This window comes from Clarias gariepinus, chromosome 4 (assembly GCF_024256425.1).
Source record: "Clarias gariepinus isolate MV-2021 ecotype Netherlands chromosome 4, CGAR_prim_01v2, whole genome shotgun sequence".
Classification (NCBI taxonomy): domain Eukaryota; kingdom Metazoa; phylum Chordata; class Actinopteri; order Siluriformes; family Clariidae; genus Clarias; species Clarias gariepinus.
Window position 1 is genome coordinate 18428155 of NC_071103.1, and position 23098 is coordinate 18451252.

General features: G+C 37.2%; 2 protein-coding genes across 9 annotated transcripts in view; one reads left to right on the forward strand and one right to left on the reverse strand.

Moving 5' to 3' along the window:
• mef2d (myocyte enhancer factor 2d) overlaps nucleotides 1–20869 on the reverse strand; it is a 55229-nt gene extending 34360 nt beyond the window's left edge. For 7 of the 8 annotated variants that reach the window (XM_053494981.1, XM_053494983.1, XM_053494982.1 and 4 more), the window contains exon 1: nucleotides 20651–20869. The gene's annotated coding sequence lies outside the window, so the exon portion shown is untranslated. Of the gene's footprint in view, nucleotides 1–4883; nucleotides 5020–20650 lie in introns of those variants that run through there. The other variant, XM_053494979.1, reaches the window with a different exon arrangement.
• Nucleotides 1–23098, forward strand: part of LOC128520658 (cathepsin K-like) — a 287992-nt gene that overhangs the window by 38906 nt on the left and 225988 nt on the right. The gene's annotated exons all lie outside the window — the stretch shown is intronic.

Genomic DNA, 23098 nt, shown 5'->3' on the forward strand with positions numbered 1-23098 from the left:
CAAACCTGCAACAGGCCCACATTCTGTCCATAATAACCATTACATGTATTTAAACAAAACCACAAAGTAAGTACACAGGCTAAAGATAACTGTCAGTGGAAATATAATTGCATATAAATAAAAATCCACTTACATATGGGATTAATATCAATCTCAGGTGATCACATCCCTGTAGAAAAGTGCTAGAAACTGCCTAGTCATCTGTGCAGTACTGTGCAAGTCTTGAGCCACCCCTTAATTCTTAATTTTCTACTTTCAAAGAGCCAGACTTTACTGTATTTTAATGCAGTTTTGAAAAATAGTTCTCCAGGCTCCCTGAAGAATTTTTCTGCCTCTTATAGTTGGCAATATATTGGCTCTTGTTTTCAGACCAGTTTCAAAGAAATGTTTTTTTTGTTTGTTAAGCCACACAGTGACCCATGAATCATTCAAACATAAAAAACATCTAATTTGAACCTAGGCATGAACCAGTGAGAAAAAGGTACAGATGATGACAGATTTTCAGGTATACTGGTGATGCTGAATGGTTGAAACAGACAAGAGGCAAAAAGAGGTTGCTGCTAAATTTGTTACATAAACAAGGATTTTTTTTACATTGTATCTTGGGCCGCTTTGCAGCCTGTCACAGTAAAACATTTCTTTCAATTTCTTTCATTTAATCTACATATTCATATTTTAATATGAATAAATCCGGGGTGGCTCAAGACATTTGCACAGTGCTGTGGGTTAAAAGCAAGTGTTTGTTTCGAATGCATTAAACAAAGGCGCTTCTTCAAAAGTACCACTCTCAAAATAAAAAAAATCATAAACAAATGCTCTTTACTATATAAATGCAAGCTATTTGTCTTAGTGATTGGATCTACTTATTCTCACTGCTACTGTTTATTCAGGACCATACATAAACATATTCATGATAATACACTATGTACTAACACCAGACAATTGTAGAACATTGGTTAAAAAAATTATTTGAGGAAATACTGCTTCATGAATGCATATGGTGGTTCTGATTTTTTTTTTTTAAAGAAATACTGCAGTCCTTTTATTTCTTTTTATTTTATTTTTTATTTTGTTTTGGATTATAATTCTCTTTATTTTTTTTTCTGCGATTGTTGAATCAAAGCATGATTGCCTCACAGTATTATGACAGTATAGGGTATGACTTTACTGACTGCGTTGAGCTCCTGGCATTTTAATTAGGAAATGGCATGCTGTTTGTCTTTTCATTTCCTATTGGCTGGTTGTGGGTCAGGATTTGAAGTAGTCTCAGGTTGCTTCTGGTAGATCTGGCACACGCGCACACACAGGCTCTACTAACAAAATCTGACCACACGTGGCCACTGAAGAGACATTCAGGGCACAGGAAATAACTGATATAAGTCCTTCTTGCTTGTTCGTTTGTTTTTAGACCATCCGAGACTGCTTTAAAATCTGAAGAGCGCCACTGTGACCTTTATGTCTTATGTCTTAACATAGCGTAATTTTTAAATTTTAAATTTTTTATTACACGACCTTTGAATAAATAAGCTTCATTTGAGCAAGTACTACTTTAGCTAAAGAGTTACGCTACAGAACAGAGAAACGTACTGTTTATCTTGTCTGTTCGACAGACCCTTCGTTCTTGCCTAACTGGGGCACTGATGGCACTTGCGATGCCCTATGGGACTCTCTCCAGTGATTTACTCCAACCTTGGTTTGTACTGCCAGCACCAACTGCAGGATATTTTCAGCCTGTTGCCTCATGTTCCCTGACTGGCAGGCACTTGCTTACACCAACATGGTCACTCAGCTGCTGACCACAGTCTACTGCCATTTCGTCTTTTCAGTGTGCGCTCACGTTTTCTGCTCACTACGTGATGATTCTATAGAGCAGTGGTTTGTCATAGTGAGCACTGTTATTGTATTTTTGTGTGGCGACAAATAACGTGAGAGCTTAGCAATGAATGTCGTGTGAGGAACCTGATCTGAAAATGGGAGTTGGGCGGGGGGGTGGGGGGAGATACAGTGCAAGGGCAGCATTTCTCCTGGCAGGACGGAGCGAGGCAGGACAGGAAGGGGGTTTGGGCTCTGATTCTCAGCTGCTACTGTCTAACCTTTCAACAGGGTAGCCGAGCAAACTGTAACTTTCATGCACCAGTAACTGGGTTTATGAACCATAAATCATCAGGTCTTTTTTTTAATTATTATTTATAAACAGATGGATAAAATGGTGGATAACAGGGTAATATTATTAATATAATAAATAATTTGCTTAAAACTCAACGTCACTCAATTCAATACTAACGTGACAAACTGTATATCGCAATTCTCAAAGATCTTTTTTTTTTATAAAACATATACAGTATGTATGTACTATGATATATAGCTTTACTTATAATATTCCTGCGATCTAGTAGTGGTTAATTTATTCCCATTTTAATCAATATTTTATTTAATATCGACAAGATTTAGGGTAATTCTTTAGACTTTACAAATACCATGTGTTTTTATTATATTTATTTTTGATATACAAAATTTTTAGAATTTTTAATAAAGAAATTAGAAATTTTATTAAAATCAGCTCCATTCATTTGTCTGAAATTATTCTTTAAAAAAAATCATGATATCCCTGAGAAGAGCAATTGTGACATAATTTATCACAATATTAGAATTATATTGTTCTATGGCAACCTTACAAAAACCTGTATCCTATTTTGACGCCTGCACTTTAAGAAAACATATGTGAATGTGTTTCACTAAAATGATGCAGAAATGGTTTATTAACTTTCCTGCTGAAAAGACGTTTATGTCAGGCAGATCAGAAGCTGGTTTTACTAATACCCCTGTAGGCAGGATGGAAGTGAAAACAGACATGGTTTTTATGTTGTTGTTTTTTTTAGTATTAATTATGCATTACATTTTTAATTTGCTACCTATTTAATGAATTGCAAACTAAATCAATAAACAGCAGTTGCTTTTAGACAATCTGTGTTGGCATCTTGGAGCAGCGCTTTTAATTTTTACCTTCAGGACTGACATCCAAATCTTTAATTCATCTGACTGACACACAGTGTGTGGATAAAAAAAAAAAAGAAAAAGATACAACGAATTAAGAAACCAAACTTAATTAAAACTTTTTTGATTTTATTTTATACTTTCACAATCCTCTACACATTTCAACACTAACTCAGTCCAGTATTTACTATTATGTCCATTAACACCGGTAACTGCTTGAATAAAACCTTTTTATTGATTAGTGAGAACAAAGTGACACACTCACGCACGCACACACTGCTGAGGGAGTGTGAGGAGCCTGCCGGTGACACTGACCTGTTTGTCTCAGCAGTAGTGTGATGAATGTGGTCAGACCTGTCAGTTGACAACACAAAGCTAGAACTAATAATGAAAGAGCCCTATCTGCAAACAAAGATCACACGCTGCAAGGACCCGCAACCACCAAACACCAAAATGGCAGCAGATAACACGAAACAAAACCTGAATTATTTCTTATACATTTCACCAGTCCCGTGACGATGAGGTGTGGCACAAACCATCCCGAAAAGGGGAATACCTCCAGTTTCCAGTCACACACCAATGACACTGGCATGAGAGATGGTAGACTAATACGTAAGAAAAGCTGGTTATATGTACGTCACACTGAGTATACTGGTCTGACAGGTAGATCTTACATGGTTGGTACTGTGTCAATTCATAATCAAATAGCCTAGGGTTTTTTTTCCAGGAAAAACATGCATTAAAACACACAGGATATTTTGTAGAGTAATTTATTGCAATAATGTTTATATATCCATGTTTCAACCACAACAACAACTAATGATTTACAACTTTGCTAATCGAAGACCTGACAATTAAGCACTGTTAAGCCTTCAAGTTCTCAAGGGTAAAATGTAACTCTGAAAAAAAAATCAACACTGAAATATTCAAATAAGGAATATTACAGTACTGTAGTAAGCTGAATTGAATTAGTATTAACTGGTACATTCTCAAACATTACAGATAACACAACAGATAACCTCTGTCTACAAATAACATCACTATTTATTTATGTAACAGATAGTTTTTTTTCTTCTAACACATCCTCTTGTGCTGTCTGTTGCCGGGAACGACTTGCTATAATCAGCATCATTGAACTTCTATGAGTCTAATAAATGCAGACTTAACAAGCTTCGAGTAAATACATACAAGTCTATAATGAAGCAAATGACACTGCCTCAAGAGAGCAATTGTACACAAAGCTCCCTTATACACCACCATGTGCTGTTGAGCATCTAACCTAGCTTACACTCTACCCCACCTGGGATGTCAATCAAAACGTCTCTTTTTGCCGCTATCCATTGATTTGCAGGCCAACAGCTGTGAGACAATAGGTGGCTGATACAAACTACTCATAGCCTGCGCTTTCCAAATTCTTTTACGGGTTTTTGTATATTTAGGAGGATTCAAAGCAGCACTACAGATTAAGAAATCGCTCGTTAGGCGAGAAGGGCATTGCTAGAGTAGTGCACACACCGTGACCTGACATACGACTGTGAAACTGTTTCTATTTCTGCCCTCACTAAAGCTTCCTTTAAATAAAAAAATTATAATAATAAAATAATTTCGGGTTTAAATTTAAATTAAACCAAACTGCAAAAATGTCTGCTGAGAGGATCCTATTATTAGGTTTTAACAAATAAACTAATAATAATAAAAAAAAAAACACACAAAAAAAGAGAAAAAAAAAATTTTAACTGACAAAAGCAAAACCACAAGAACAAATGACACTTTAGCAAACCACAAGCCTTAAGGCCTAAACTTCAAGTGCCAACAATTAAATTTCCCCAAGTTACATACATAAAAATAAAGTTAGTTTTGAGGGTTACCATTGTTTATGGTGCACAAACCTTATGGTTGCTGATCCACGTGTTGACTCATGACCAATATCCTTAAAGGAAGAAAGTATGGTGTGTCCTGTGTGCTGCGCCTGTTTGACAGAAGTGACTCGTCCAGCAGTGACCCTGTAATGGTGGGACCTCGATCAGCTCTCCTCTCACTCAGCCCACCCTCCCCTCACCCTCTGTCCTTATATGCCTTCAGCAACTGCCTCCAATACATCAGCGTCCACGCTGGTAACACAGAGGGAGGCTGGGTGTTACTGTGGGGTTTGTAGTAAAGCTGTTAGTCAGATCCTCATTTCCCTGGTCTATACGTTTGCATATGTGTGTGTGTATGTATGTGTGGCTACACAAAATGCAGATGCCTAGCCACCTTTTGTTCCAGGTCACCCTCACACATCAGGGCCTTTAACACCACATCCACTAGTGCTAAATTAACTTCATCTCAAAAAGCTACTGAACTCTTGCTGCTGCTCTACAGTTGCCATGTGCACTGCTATCACCCTGAAGTGTTTTTTTTTACTTTGTGTCCCCCTGCAGGTTTTTAAAGAATGTTGACATTATTTTTAACTATTCATAATTGTATTTGCTATTGTTAAACATCCATGTGACCATTTTGTTCCGGTTATCATTTACAATATAATGGCTGGGTCACTCCATGAAAACTGAAACCATTTTCTGTCCATGTTATGCACATGACATTTTATGCATGGTGTAGTGAAGTCACTTATTTAACAGATTGCAACAACATTATTTAAACACAATAAAATTAATTATATAGTCACATTTAAAATCATTACAATGAGCTCTGTAGCCAAAAAAGTCTTAACCGGTGATCCGAATCCTTCCTTTTAAAAGAGCTAGAAATATTCACCTTAACAGATCTTGAGATGGGACCAAAGTGATGATTATTTCAAAACCTTCAATTATTAATTGATAAATCATTTATTAATTACGTTACTAACTGTCAAACGCCCTTATTTTTAATTCATAAATTTATCGTTACTTCTGTGTCCTTGTAACATCCATCATACAGTAAAAGTGATGCCTGATATCTTGTTTCTGAATGGAGCTGTTATCACTGATGTCATGATGTCTGATGGTAATGTCAGAACGAGGGTGGGAACTTTCTTCAAAATTCCTTTTTGTGGAATTTTACCCTCATGTCACAGTTTGGATGCAGTTCCCATGAAGTGACCCAGCTACACAGTCACACTCTCGCCAGCCTTCTTTTCTCTCCTGAGGTAAATAAGATGAACAAAAAGAAAATTCCAGCTTGCTATGTGGCTGGAGAAACAACAAACTCCTATGTCCTGAAGACCTTCAGACGACAGGAAGCTTACACTTAAGACTGCTTCCATAAACTTTAAACAAACACAGAATCATCCATTTCTTCCCATTTGTTAAACAGCAACGTTTTATCTACACAAAATGTATTAGGCTCGAATTCTATTAATCTTCTACCGCAGCATAACACAAAGAGGATGTTAATATAAACCTGTGACTCCTGTTAGAGAGCTGTGCTTTTATAGGAAATTCAACAACACCTTCTGAATAAACAGATTTGAGAATTCAGTAGCGCTGTGGTATAAACAGCAGTAAAGACAGCCATTGAAACTCTCTGCTCTCTCTCCCTCATATATATATATATATATATATATATATATATATATATATATATATATATATATATATATATATATGAGTGGTTTATGCTTAATTGTTGTGATCCCTGAAAGACAACTTTCACATACTAGGCACCATGTAGTATAATCATGTGGAGTTAAAGTGCATGTAGAGTGCAGAAATGCTTCCCAAAGAGTGACACACAAGCTTTGACCTTCTCTGACCTTGCAGTCTCTACAGGCTTTGGGGGTATGGGAATTCAGAGGCCACGAGTTTTTGTTTAATAGCTGAGTCACTGCATTTTTAGAAGGACACAGTTCCTTCTGGGCACAAGATGGTTAAGGGTTAAGAGTGCGGTACACCATCAGAGGAACAATTTCTGTGTTACATGTACTGTAGCCTTTACGGTTACCGTCTATGAAAGGGTGAAGCGCATTCTTTAATATATATCGAGTCGGTAATTTGCCAGTAGTGGGAATGAACATACAAGAGAGGTCTAATCACCAGTGAACCGAAACTCACACAATAACTATCATAAGAAACATCAATGATAATGAGTCTGGTCCTATTTCCTCTCTCTCTCGGTCTCTCTCTCTCTCCTGATAAGTGAAGTGCTCAATGTTTTGCACACAGTGCTGGCGCCGAGCCTAATAAGGGGATCTGTGTGTGTGATTGCCTTTGCTCCTCTTCCGGGCAACATGTTGGTTGTACACAGGCCGGTATGGCACAGCACGCCTGTAGAGAAGCAAGGCTTACTAAGGATGAGCACTGTGCTCATGCTTTTGTTGCTTTAAAAATATAATATCATGAGAGAGAAAAAAGGCAAGTGCAAGAAGGATAAGGATAATTTATGGCCTTAGGGTTAACATTTATATTTTAGTTACAGCGCTGCACTAGTCACGTCTGGTCTAAGAAATACATCAACAAAATCTATCTTGAAAATGAGCTCGTTCACACAAACCAGCCCTTGGAATAATCAACATTATGCTCAATTTAAAGAAAATCTCATTCGGAAAAGCAGCATGACATTGCTGTCTCCTCATTTGCCATTTTTGGCCAGATTTGACTGCGGTGTCACACTGGAAATAAGTGGCCTAGGACAGAAATGACAGATTACCTCTGCTCACGAAAATGTAATGCTTTAGGGAAACTTGGGATTTTTTTTCCCCTGCCGAATTAGGTTCATTTTAGTCGTATTGGTGCGTGAGGCACATTAACAAAGTATGAATAAGTACATACAATTTTTCACTGCTTATTGGGCCACACTAATTTAGGGGTTTTGTCTGGTTCTGCTGTTGTCTTTCCCACATCACTGTTATTAAAATGGGCAGCATGAGCAAACATAGGCTGCTGTGACAGGAGATTCATACATGTAGAGATGAACAATCGCAATTCTCCCCACTTGCATCACTGAGTGGCGTAGGAGGCTGGCAGTCTCGGGGAGAGGAATGTCAATCAGGCGTGCTCATTAGAATATTAGGATCACGCTTTGACTGCACTCGGATCGACTGAAGTTTATCTTTATACCAACATTTTAGTCTTTCATGCCATGTTCCTTGGGATCTACATTGTTAAGCATGTTTAACAGCTGGCACTTTTTTAATAATTTCGTTGGTTTTGAGTAAACGTCATATTTGTGTTTGTAGACTGTCAGTTGTTTCTAAGCAGCATTAGTTGATAGCAAGATATTCTAAGCCATGGACTTTCAGTTCTCGATTTTCTCTGTAAGTAGGAGCAAAATTTCCAGCATGTATACATTATGCAAAGTAAGGAAAGAAAAAAAAAATACACACACACACTCACACACAAACAAAATAAGAGATATCAGAAAAGTTTGAGCTTTTTGATTGCATCTTACTTTTAGCTAAGATATCGCAGCTGTTTAAAAAAAAAAAAAAAAAGTCACTAGATTATAGACAGTGATCCAGTCACTGGGACTAAGCTGTAAGGTTTTTTGACCTCCATGCTGCCAGCTGTTACTGAGTGTTTTTCGGTGTTAAATAAACACAGTTTATTGGTTTTGAGTTGTTGTGAAATGGCCCACACATGAGCAAATGAGCCTTTTTGACCATTACCTTAACCATTACATACTGACCCTACATACACACACACCCCTCTTTTCAGGAACAGCTGACGTTTTAACAGGCTCCCAGCAGCTGACAGTCTACAGGTGGGTGAACGCTGAGTCTTTTTAACTCTTTACATTCCAAAAAAGGAAATAAGCCAGCAGGACACCCCCTAAAACCCCAAGCCTACACACTGCACAGCCAGACATGTGCACGGAGGCGCACACACACACACACACACACACACACCATGCACCTGTTTATGCCTCACAAGTGATCCGAGAACAGAATGAATCTACATGGTGTCTCATGGTGTCTCCTGTCACACTTAAAACAAATGAATTTTCACTAAGAAAAAAAAAAGTTTCTTCCATGCAGATTTTAGTCCAGTTGTCTGCTCTGAGGAGTTACGCAAGCAGTTCAGTCGTCAGCATCAGTTCCCGCGAAAACCATCTGGTGATCGCACAAATCAAAGTATAACCCCTGCCCTGCACTAAAATCATAATGCTTGTCTCTTAATGTTCATCAGTGTTCATCTGCAGATTGCTTTAGGGACACAAACACAAACACGAACGAACGCAAGCTTGCACACACGCACAACTGCCCACGTATAAAAACAAGCAAAGTGTGTCACCCTGGAAGGAAAAAAGGGGATTTTTCTTCCCTCCCTCCTCTGATCCTGGCAAATGTCCCAGCTCTCTATATTGCCTGCATAACAAGCAATGAGAAGAGGCCAGGCACGAGTCTCACTACATTGTGCTAGAGACAGTTTGCACAGATGGCCGTTTGCTGCAGCTACAGAACAGAAAAGAGAGAAGAGAAACGAGAAAAAGAGTGAGAGAAAGAGAAAGCAAAATTAACGGTACAGTATGTGTTTCATTCTCGGTAACAAGAATGTAAGGAGCAGGTGGAGAGAGACACAGGAAAGAGAAAAAAAAAATCTAGAAGGGTCTTAGATCAAAGGAGCAGAGTGAGAATGATAGAGTGAGAGAAGGAGGGGGAGGAGGGTGTAGTGTTTCAGCTCTTGGCCAGAGCACTTGCTGTTTCAGCTGTGCATGAGAGATGGCCAGCCCCTGCTCTCACGCCACTGTAACCCCGTCAGTCGTGCTCACCTCCATCAGAAGTGGCATGTCGTACCCTGGCAGTCCCCAAAGCCCCGAGCAACAGCGGCACTGTCTGTCTGATCATCTCCACATCTCCAGCTTGTCATGTGTTGTTCTTCACTTCAAGAGAATGCAGGATACCTCATTGTAAGATTCTGGGTGTTCACCATGTAAGAAATGTACTACAAAAATTTAACAGCAAAGGCCAACAGGTTAGTCTGGTAAGACTAGCATTCCAGCGCTCTCCATTCTTATACTTGTGGCCGAGCCGATTGTTAGTTAACCATGAACCTGGGAGGGAATACAGGAACAGATTATAATCTAAACCTGATAAAGATTTTTAAATGAAAGAAAATGTGTTTAATGTCTTGTGGTTTAAAACTAAAGCTCTATTCAAACAGGGTTAGTTTTGCATCAGGTGGCAGAATAATATTAACAATTATTGCTGGAGTCATGATTTTAGTTGCATATGAATCTCAGCTGTAAGTCTTTTTTCGAATAACTATAGTAAAGCCCTGCTCAGACAGGATGAATGGGAAGCCAGAGTGACCGGGACATTGCTGAGATTTTAATGGAGTTCAACTTTTTTCAATCAGTAATTTTTTTGTACCACATTTGGAGAAAAAACAACAACAACAACAAAAAACTTTCTTTCCTGTCAAGCCAAAAATCAACCTGAAATCAGGAACTAGCTTTGTTTACAGCACAAAACAATAAAATATAGCTAGTATTTAAAAGCAAGACGATAGAACGTTTCTTGCACAAGGACGTGTGACCTACTGATGAACAAGTGCAATTACAAGAAGCTTTCATATTAAAAAGCAAAACAGTTTGAAGGTTATGTGTACATCAAGAATATATTTCAGTTTCTGTGATAATAATACACAGAGATTATTTTCCCTTGATTTTAATTACTATAGCAGCAGCAAAGCAACATAACTTAACATACTTAACAGACATAAATACTGAATTACTTCAGCAGTCTTTAACTAGAACATACAATACATATTGAACTCAGCTATCCAAAGGAGCTTTATTGAGGAAACATAAGATTATGTTAGACGGCAAACTAAAGAACCTTAAAGGATTATTAACTAAATGTTACACGAGTTACAGTTCAGATGCTACAACTTGTATAATATTTTTAAGATTAAACAAACAACAAAAATGCTGATTGTTTTTGTGCTAAAATACAACAAAGCAATAATTTATATCCAAAAATAACAAAATGTTACTTAATGCAACTATTAATTACACAAAGCACAGACAGTAAGACCAATAAACATGCCAGGAAGGTGCAGTAACGAGTGGGAAACACATACCTGGTTAACCGCTTAAGGCACCAGAATTCGCACACTGCATCGGAGCACTCATTTCTGTTTTTATTCGCTGGCTAGCTAAATATAACATGCAAACATCTGTACTGATCAGATTAATACAAACATTTTTTGCCTGATCATCAAAGGAGTTTTTTTTTTTTATTCTTAAACTAAAATTTTCACAAACAGTGGAGTTGTTAGTACAGGTATAGTCTGAAATACTGAGCTGAAATTAAATACAGTTTTTAATGTGTGCTTGATAGTTATTCCTCTACATTACATCTGTCAGACACAAACATGCGCACCACCGGCCAAGAAGAAAATTTAATTGCAGTGGAAAAATGATATTTGTACACATTATACCATATGCATCTATTCACAAATCCCCCTCACCTAAACCCCAGGGCTGTTATCTGAATACCTGTAAATTAAATCTTACGGATATTCAAATTATACATAAAAGCAAATCCCTTAGCAGTATCTCCAACCACCCCACCAGCACAATGGTCTAATATTGGTGACATAATCGAGTCCAAATTGTTTGTGAGTTTTTTTGTCTTATTTAAAACTACATAAATTTGCCATTTGGAGCGTGCTTGCTATGCAAGCCTGAGCTAATGCCACACATATTATATCCAACCACAGTTCATTTAAATCCTGTAACAGCATAGTTCCTTGTTCATAAACCCACTGTTTTCTAAAACAGAGGTGGCATTACTTAAGTAACATTAAACTTAAAATAAGGCACAAGCTTTGCTGAGAAACACTTTGTGTAGTTTAGTCATAATTGTGCATGCTTTATAGTTCTGTGCAAAAGTCTTTGGCACATGCGAATAAATGTTGTGCAGCAAGGACTTTGACTGTTACACTTTTTGGTTTAGTTTTTTTGTCTATATAAAAATATAATGTGCTGCCATTTTCCTGTAACTTTTAATTTTCTGGTGGAATACTGATGTTAGAAAGTCAGAAATGTCTTTGTACAAACTTCATAATGATGTTGGTGTTTCAGCTGCTCCCAGCCAGGGGTCACCTCAGCCGACCATCAGGTGAGCACATACAAGCTTGGCATGTTTTACTCCGGAGGGCCTTCCTGACACAATTCTCTCATTTGATCTGGGTTTAGGACTGGCACTGCAACCACTGGTTGGGGTTTAATCATAAAGTCATAATATATATATATATATATATATATATAAAAAAAAGTTTATACAAAAAAACAACCAAAAAAAAAAAAAAAACACGGTGCCTAAGAGAGTTTTGCACACTACTGTATAACTGACAAATGTGCCAGCACAAACCAAATATTTTAAAACATAATATATTTATTGCAGAACTGCTAACCTTAACTGTGTGATTGGAGCTTAAATTACATTTTAAATGAAAGTGAAAGTCAACAAACTTTTATGAAAAGCTCCTCAGTCTAACGGTTTGTCAAAAACTAACACAAAGGGTCGTGTAACTGTGAATACCCACAGCACTGTCATTCCATTTCACCACACTGAACAGACTGACAATACTAAAGTTCATCGAGTCAACAATGAGAAATAAACCAGAAATGTTACAGACTCTTGCCAATTTGCATACGCAGCAATGATGCAAGGGCGACCTTGTTAAATAAAAAATAACAGAGACTTACCTGCTGCTATGTGTGTAAAATGCAGCACCTTTTCCATCAGCATTTAGAGCAGTTAATTGAGAACTGTTATGAAACGCACTATTAGATACAGATCTCAGATGCTACACAGCCTCTTATACTAACACCTTTACCACTCACCAACTACAACAAAACCAATAGGAAAGGTATGCTGTTATGAGTTTGAGGAATGTATAAATCCACTGATTAGTGTTACAAGTTTAACAAGTTCAGTTAATTTTATTAAAAGACGCCAGCACTGCAGACACAAACCTAAGTTAGTCTACCTTAAGCCAGCCCTAGGGTTGGGTGTCATCACTGTTGCTTTTTACATTTATTCAATAATCCTGTCAGTTACCACAACATCCATTCCATTATTACATGTTCTGGAGACAGTACTCTGAAGGATGATGCCCATCCTAACAGGAAACGTGACTCATTTTACAATTAATGTCAAACTCTGTCAAATATAGGAAAAACTATGGCAACTAGAAAGGATTACAGAAACAGACATGCCACAATGTGCCACCTTCACAGACAAATTAAACAAATAGAATTTAAAGAGAATTACTTCTTATTTCTCACAGTTAAATATTAAAAGCAATACTAAAGCAAGGTATTTGAAAGCACAACTAAAACTGCACTGGATTGCATTTTAGCATTTATCAGCTGATATTTGTTTTTTTTGCAAGCTTTTTGTAATTTTAAAGCTGCACAAGTGCAAGACAAATGAATAAATAAATAAAACTTTAATTAGTCCTTAGCATGCACATTAGAGGCATGAATGGAGTGAATGTTATGTCTCAACTAGCCTCTAATCACACATTAGCTCAAGGATGAGCTGGGGAATATTGTTCTAAATCATTTGCCTATTTAACTATGTATTGTAGTTAAAAGTATGAATAATTATTTTTAAGTAATGATGTTCTAATATTATAAATTGATATCTTGTTTGAGCGGCTCTGGCTTCTGAATTTTCTGAAATCTATTAGACCTTTTCAAAAATAGAGAAAAAACAAAAAAAAACTTTTAAATAAAAAAGGAAAAATTATATACTAGTTAAACTAGTTTGCTAAACTTTATGTGAGTCTCTAATAATCCTAATGTATTAATTAGGAAAATTTCATTGTATGGTATTAAAATGTGCTCAATTAAAAGACTTTTAATTTTAAACATCGAGTATAACATACTGTACATATATCTATCTAAAAGTTCTGAAGAAAAACTACAGCCATAGATTTTGGCTCCATAATATTATTACCGTGCTCCATAATGAAGTACTCAATCACACAAGTGCTAGCTTGCTGCAAGGCACCTTAATGATGCATTTGGTGTTTCAGCAGGTTCCTAAAATAACACTTTAATTTAATAATCTATTCATAGAGAACTACACATTACTCACATAGAGCTGATTACAACATCATGGTGTTAAAACATATCGTAAAGCTTTGTGATAAAAAAAAAGAACTAACTAAAAGTGCATTACATTAGATTAGCCTTATTAAGATTATGTCTCTAACATTTAAGCAGGTTAACAAATAATGTTTGTGCGTATAGACACAGAAGGATGTATAAATATATACTGTACACCCTCCTAATTGTTGGAAGGATGAAATGAAAACATTTTGGCCTATTTTAAAAATAAATAAATTAATTAATCCTGTTAAAATTAAGTCCCTGTTTAATAAATAAACAGGGACTTGGACAACTATTATAATTTATTCAAGTGCAAAGGACGTAGGCCTGCAGGACATCTTCTGGATGAGATGTCTCTTGGAGATGTCTTAACAAAGCCCTAAAAATGTAAACGCTCCAGACGTCCTCAGGATTAGTCTTTACACTAAAGCCATCTTGATGACTATCCAAAGATTCTTAAGTTTTAAAGACCTTTTGCAGATGACCTGAGGGCTAGTTAGCATGTTAACCGGGATGTTAATTTGAAGTCATTCCGTTAGTTCCGTTTTTTTTTTTTTTTTTTTGTGCTGATGAGCAGGAATTGAAGGAAGAGTTTTCTTTAGCTTTTCCTTGTACAGGTTGGAAATTACTAGCTGAATCCCCTTTTCAAATGCACATGAACTACAAGCGATTGACGACGCATTGCCTGTAAGTTTAAATGGACAAAATCTAATTTCTAAAACTGTGAGCTTATTGCAGAATCATAATTACTGTCCTTGTTCTAATTTGACATTTGAACAACTAGAGACAAGTAGATAACAACACAAATACTGGCCACTTAAGTTTCCCAAAGGAAAAAAAATAATACAGTTTACCATCGTCATTAGTAGAGTATGCTGTGGTTTACTATAGTATACTGTAGCATTTACTATAGTGTGCTAAAGATTCTAATTACAGTTGGGGTCAAGTAAGGTTTTCCGATGTGTCATACCAAAAAATATCGACCCCTGTTTTGGTTCCTTCATTACTGTCATCCACTCAGACAGGGAAGTGTATCTAGTCACCACACTGCACTCTGTTCATTAGCTTAATTGATGTTTAACTGCAGGATCGGCTTATGATGGCTCAATTAAGAGCTTGCTAGAGGACAGAAACAGTAAGCAGCTCTATCAGCAGCTCAGCCAATACTGGCATTGTGGCTATTGTAAAGTAGAAAGAACAAGGTAATGCAGGGTTAAACTGCTCCACTGAGCTTCTCTTCAGCAGATGGCAATGAGCCAGTAAATCTCAGGCCAATTTTGTAAAACCCTGTTGAAGACAAACCAGTATACAATCTCTGGCTGTTGATAAAAAGGGATTACCTTGTAATATTTAAGTAGGACATAGAAAAAATGCCAAGTGCGACGAGCTTTTGCTTGTGATTAATCTGGAGAGGGGTCATCAAAATTATACTAAGGTTAGATTTAAATGAACTATACCTAGCACAGGTGATTTCATGGGAACTTCAACTTTTATTCAGTTGTTACAATAAAATGTTAGACATAAAATGTACGTTCACGTTCATCAATCATGATGGATGATTGATATTCAATATTTTTGTTGATTAATTAATTAATCAAATGTCATGCAGCAACAACTATACTGTATGCTTATTTAACTTGAAGGGTTTGCAGTGGACAGCACAGTCTGTGTAAAAGTCTCATTCAAAACCCCATGACACAAGGCAAACAAACACACAGAGAAGTCTGGGAAATTCAAGTTCATTGTGTTTTAATGGGAGAAATGATTGATGCTCGTTGGATGACAGGCTTGTTGCTAACATGTTGCTTTGTGGAAGCCTGGAAGCTGTGCATCTCGGGGAGTAAATGGATTGTGAGCAGGTGGATTTATTGAAGAGTGCCCCTCATGTTTGTCCCACCTGGATGCTTCTCCTCATCATAACTGGCAGAACTATTAAAGCCAGTCAGTACAACATAACTGACAATTCAAACTTAAACATATAGACACTTAGTGGAATCACTCTGAGCACTCTGTAGTGGTGCACTTTGCACAAAAAAAAAAATAATAATAATTAATATAATTTAAATGCTTTTTGATTATAAGCATTCATTTTTTTATTTTATTTGTTGAGGCATAGCTAGCCATAACTTTCTTCTTCAGCCAGCAGCTTAGCTCCTTTTTGGCACAAAATGGCAGAAATTGCTAACTGACCAGATTCTTGAAAATTCTTTTAATACCCATACTTATAAGGAGTGTGAAAATTAAAGCTGTTACTATAGAAACAATAACTTGCCACAGATGTGCCACAGATAAAGAATGTACTTTTTCTCTAAAACCTACAATTGTATTATACATATTAAACAATTACATGGAACAATCTAAATTCTTAGTATTGTTGCCAAACTCCATATTATAGTCTTACAATATAAACTCACATTCCACTTTATTAGAAACACCTGTACATCAGTTATGTGGCAGCAGTGCAATGCATGAAATCACACAGACATGCAGGCCAACAGCTTCAGTTCTATTTGCATCAAACAGCAGAATGTAGAAAAATGTGATCTCTCTGACTCTGATTGTGGCATGGTTGTTGATGCCAGATGGTCTGGTTTAAGTATTTCAGAAACTGCTGATCTTTTGAGATTTTCATGCACAATAGTCTCTCAAAAGCATTCACACAGAATGTAGTAAAAAACAACATCAAGTTAGCTACAGGACCACAGTCAAAAACACCTTGATAATGAGGAAGGTCAAAGGAGAATGGACTTATTGGTTTGAGTTGGGATTAAGGGTATGGCAAGTCAAATAAAATGAAATTAATTAAATAAATAAATAATAATGATAATTAAAAAGGCAGAAAAAACTCAACACATTAAACTTACAATCAAACCTTCATCATACAACAGAATACTTGTGTTTCTAATAAAGTGACCAGTAAACATACATTCAGTTCTTTTTAGCATTATGCTTTAGTCAAATGCAGTGGCTTTTTATGTTGTAAGGGACAGGCATTTCAGGAAACTAACTATTCAAATTCATTTGGGCTTCAACAATAAAAACTCTTTACCATGTGATTTTGAAAGGGGAAAGAAATACAACACATTAACACCCACTCATGCACAATGCATGCAGAATAACACTTAATTAATTATATATTTTTTTAATTGAAACAAGACTGCCAGGTACTTTGTCGTCTCTTGGATATCCACCTGGCATGGGTACTGGATAGTTACTCGATAGAGACAAAGTACCATATGGCAAAGTAGTGCAGTGATGCTACTTTTCTTTTCAAGATTTCAAAGGAAATCCAATAATTTTGAATGCATCATATATCGCTTCAGATCTTTGGTATGCATTTAACTGCCAAAGAGCATATAAAAAAAGCAAAAAAAACATCTGACCTAAACAAATAAGCAAACGACCAAAACTAGGCATTCACACACGTCTGCATGTCTATGAGCTGTTAATGTGCTAACTTTGTACAAGATGTGGAAAAATCACGGCCAACAATTCTTCCCTAAAATGTAGCACACGTGTAAAAGAGCAAAAGTGGAAGCACGCCAGCAGGCAGATCTGGGAGCCAACGTGTCTGTATAAATCCCCATTAGTGTAAAAAACTATGTGATTAAAGCACGGCTGATAACTAAATCGGCACTAACGCCAGCTGTTTGCCAATTTTTGTTCAGCAGTAAGTCACTGATATTTTGGTAAAGCCAGCACGCTGGCATGATGTCTTGCGTTTCATCTAGTTTTTGAAAAGTGAAACTTAGAAAGCATTCCAGCACTTGCTTAAACACTTAGGCTCAATAAACATTACATGGTTTTGGTAAAAATTAATATACACTACTGGATTGGAACAATTTGTGTGTGCACACTTGAGTAAGAGTGCAATCTATTGTGTAACATTATGTATATATGTATTCATGTGTTATGCATTTTTTGCAGAAACAAACTGGAGATTACATTACGGCATTTAAAACATGATTAATTTAGCTTAGCAATTTAAATTTTACTTAAGCTGCTGAGGGGAAAAAAAAGTTTGGAAAACTGACTTCCTGTCCTAAATGTTTGTTTGTGTTTGCATGCCTCTCTTGTCAGATACTCTAGATGCCACTTTGGATCCTGGTGAAAATGTTTCATAATAATAGTGCTGTGCTCAAGCAAGAAGAAATCATTCAAATGTCAAAATGTCATCTAACCTGCACAAAAAAAGGATTTTTTTACTACCTAATACACTTTTAATGTGCCTTGAGGTGGCATCCTTTTATATTAGAAGATTTAATTGTGTTATCACTTTTATCAAGTGAAAGGTCTCACAGCACGATCATTATTCCTTATTTATAATAACTGTCATCTGGTGTTAAAAAACACCCACAAAGCCCAAAAAACACACATGCGCACACATTTAATCGTTAGAAAGATGACGCTTTTAAAGTGGGTGATCACAGCAGTCTTTAAAGATTATTTCTTATCATATGAAACAATTCTAATGAAAGTATGGTTGAATTCTACAACAGACAGTGAGATAAGATGACCTTTGCATCAGATTACACAAGGAAGATCCTTTAATGATAGATGTGCGATTGAAGAAATTTGCTATCCTCTGCTTACATCATGGATTAGCCTGAGCAACAAACAGAGTCACATGAACAGAAAACCTCTTCCAAGTAAGCTTAAGGCAATAAGCACGTTTGCACTGTCTATAAGAACTTTCAATTATACTTTGGTGGAACTTTAACAACAAATTTCCTGAAATGAAACTAACTTTCTGTTTTTCATAATAATACTGGTCATATTTATCATCGTGCCACAAAAACATTAAGTGCTAACTAGTTAGCTAACTTAACACTCTTGGTGTGATGCCGTACAATTGCACTGATAAAAAGTGTTAACAATGTGTTTGCGTCTTATCTGGTACATATTTATAACATCGGTTTGCTACGAATGTCATTCTAACAAAACGTATGACACGTTTTCAGTGCATTCAGCTCTTGCTGTAATCACCATAGGCTGCAACGTTCTATAATGGTGTGATGTTGGCAAGCAGGTACTCATCTGATCATGCATTGAAAGCTTTTGCCAACTTTCAATATGCTTAATAAGCAGTGAAAATAATACACTATAGTGGCTAATTTATAATATAACTGTCTTAATTGACACTGCAGCTCTGTGGGTCCATGACGCAATCAAAAAACACTCATGCTTTGAGGAGACATCTGAATGAAACCTGCTTCATGCCAAGACCACATGCCACCATTTGGAGCTTAGGGTCTGTGCCATGAAAACAAAATCCTAGAAAATGATGAACTGAAGTATATAATATTATAATATACAATAAACTAAGAGGTTTTAACGTGCCATCTTACTGATTCACTGTTTCACAGCAGGACCACACGCTGTATATATGCACGTCATAACTTTTAGAACACGAAAAACACTGTTATGCAGCACTGCAGACGAACACCCTGAATATGATTCTATGTGTAGTTCGCACTTTGGCAGCTCAGGTGGGTGCCTGTGACTGACGGTGTGTGTCCCCTCCATGTGGCATCCTGCTGCGAATCACGACCTGCTCAGGCTGCATAGCAGACCGCTTTGGTTTCAGAGGCCGGAGCTGGAAAATTGGGGCCATTTAACCCAAACAGTGCCTCTCACAAACCACAACACAAAACATGTGGGTTAAGGTTATGTCAATATTAGCGCTCAAACAAGTCAGACCTTTCGTAAGGCTCGCAATCAAGTGATTGGATTAGAAAGGCAATTGCGGAAACACACAAAGCTCTCACATTATCGAGCTCTTATTAGAGACATGCTGTAATGTATGAAGTAAGCCTGGGTCAGAGCTGCACACCCAGCTTGAGCTTTGAAGTACCAAAGCCAAACACACACACACATACACACACACAAACACACAGATGTTGCGTAACACAATGCGTGGGCTAGACACAACTTTCGGTGTGGATTTTTGGGTAGAAAGGGTGTCTTGAGTAAGCTGAACACATCAGGTGCTTCTTCAAGAAGAAATTCACAATCTTTCGGGTCGAACAGTGAGAGCTACAAACCGTGCACACAAACACACAAGACGGTCAGGATGAGAAATGAGGGAAAGTGCACAGCTAAGGGAGGGAAATATACAGTTAGTGCTCTGACAGATCTGTACAGCCCAAACCAAATCTTGACATTGGACTGTCGCCACTGTTGCGCACCAGAAAAGAAAAAGACAACACGGCTTAGCTTCAGCACTCCGACACAAAGTGTGGAATCAATTTATTTGCTCCTGTTCCTCCGCCAAACCTGCGTTTTCCAGAAGAATCGGCGGTTGCGTGTGACTCCGAGCACTTCAGCACAATTACTGCTGATAGAAAAGCGAGCGAAGTGATGCCGACACACGGGCTCGAGCGACTCGCGTTAGCCAGAGCTAGTCCTCCATTTTGGACGGATTTTCATTCCGACAGTAGAGAAATTATCTGCAGTGAGAGCACACGTATTCGCTGTAAACATGTGCTCTCGTTACTTTAAACACGAACCATACAAGTATTATCTCCAAAAACATAAACAGAGCCAGAGAAGGAAGCGAGCTAACGTAACAACCTAGCTAGCTCTAACTGACAGGCTAGCTGGAGTGACTTACCCAGAGTAGCTACTGTATCCACATCTGTACGGTAATGACGAGATCTCCTACGAGCTGGATACCCTCGTAAGATGCACCGCGAACATCAAAATGGTCATTGAAAACGAGTAAAACATCAAAGTCGGCATCAATTTCTAAACTCTTGCCCCCCCTTTGGGTTCCCAAGTGATTGTTTAGCTAGCTTGCTCAGGCAAATGATACAGTGTACAAGGTGTCCTATCTACCATGACTGGCATTGCTTTATGATGGACATGTTGGTGGCCAATAGGAGGCGGGCTTTACCAGCGTTCAGCCAATCAGGCTCTTACTTGCGACAGCCTCATCGGTAGGCGAGGGTTAAGGTGAAATAGGAAGGACTTCAGAAATCAAGCTCGAGCATTAGCTGAGTATTCATCCGCCTCTATACAGTGTTTAAAAAAGTCTGCACATATCAGTCAGATTCAGCAAAAAGTTTACATTTATTTACAAAACACCCTGTACATGACTGGCATTCCTTTGTAAGTCGTATGTCCCGGTCGTGTTAAAACATCTGGTGGGGTGCGTGAAACTGAATAATTGTGTAAATTCCCTCCATATAGGGAGACTTCAGGGACCTCCTGAACAAACAACATATCTCCAGATGCCAGATTATTTGTTGTTTTGTGATTCCGTAGAATATAATTATGTGGAATTTAATTTCTGTTTTTGAAAAGTCTGACCCTCAATGAAATAAAATACAATGCCATCAAAAACACTGGACTTTATATAATGCACAACAACAACAACAACAACAATAATAATAATAAAATAGTAATAATAATAAAAATAATCATTATTATATATTTGCATGGCTTCATACACACACACACACGCTAATAGTGTTTTGCATTGAGTGTGCATGGAGTTTGCATGTTCTCTCTGTGCTTGGTGGGTTTCCTCTGGGTACTCTAGTTTCTTCCCACAATCCAAAAACATGCAGATTACCTGTAGTGTGAATGCACGTGTAATTGTTGATCTGAGGTCCTATCATGGTCATAAAATGAGAATAAATACAATGGTAATCACCATTGTCCTCCATAGTCCCTAATTGGATTACAGAGGTTCCTAGTTGTATATACTTCAACAGTCGTTATTTGTACCCTGTTTTAAAACTTGAATTAAATTATATGAGCATTGTGTAATGTTTCCACTAAAGATTTCGGTAGTCACATCATCGTTGATGCTATCATGTGGCCATCAGAAAGAGAGGGATATATTTTTCATGTTGAATGTGTGTACATTTGTGGGCCCCTATATATACTTATTGTGTACAATATGTTATTAGTAGACAAATGAAAGGTAACTAATGACGTACGCACTGTCCTACTTCCGTGGTAGGACACGTTATTTACAGAGCAAAGGGCAGTGATTCGGTCGAAAATCCTCACAAAACTCGAGTTGCCAGATTTAAGCGAGTGCAGGACTGGCAGTGATTTTAACAGTTCTAACCAGACTGGCAACTTCTGTTAAAGCTTTTATTGACACGAAAAGAAAAATAGACTAGAGGTTGAAGAGCAGCGTACAGGAGAAGTTATGCGCTTTAATTTGCGCCATATTTTATCTACGTCACAGCCAGAGCTAATACGTCACTGAAGTGCCTTTTAAAGTCGTAGTAACATAAAAACGCTCCATAACACACTGATCGCGTTAACTTGCTGTTCTTTCTTTCTTTCTTTCTTTCTTTCTTTTTTATGTTATGTTATTACTCATGCTATTCTTTTATTTATTTTTTCTCTAAACCCATCTAAAATGTCTCATTCCTGTTACAGATAAATGGTTGGCATTCTAACAAATTTTATTTCCGTAGACTCACATGGAACATTTTCCCCAAACCCCTCCTATTTTTTTTTCTTTTACTTCATTTCCTATTGAAATTACGTTTCAGTTTAGCTCTACTTTCCCTTCATCCCATACTTTTATTAAATACTCAATGTTCACACAACATGGATTATGATTTCAGAATTAGAAAACTTGGTTGGAAGTTTTTGTTTTTGCTTTAAAACATATGGCTGCATTTTATCCTGACACATGTTTTCTGTTAACCTTCCTTATTTCTTTCTTGGTTGCATGTGAACTTATTTATTCTTGTTTTTTCTCCCCCCACTCACATGTTCTTTCTTTTAGGTGTTCGGCTTAAGTTATTGCAATATGCCCTGTTCACAGAATTTACTTTCACTTTACTCTTTTCCCTAAGTACTCTATAAAGAAAATGCTCCATTATAATTTTGAATGCATTGCCTAGACTCAAACCACATATTGAAAGCACACCAAGTAATGGATCTGTCTTACTACAAAACACACAACACAGTTAAATGTACTGTTAAACAGGTTCAACAGCAACGAACAATGTCTGCCAAAGTAATAAAAACATTAAAGAGACAAAGAAAATTATATAGGGGTATCAGGGAGGTGGAGAAAAATGCAGCTTGT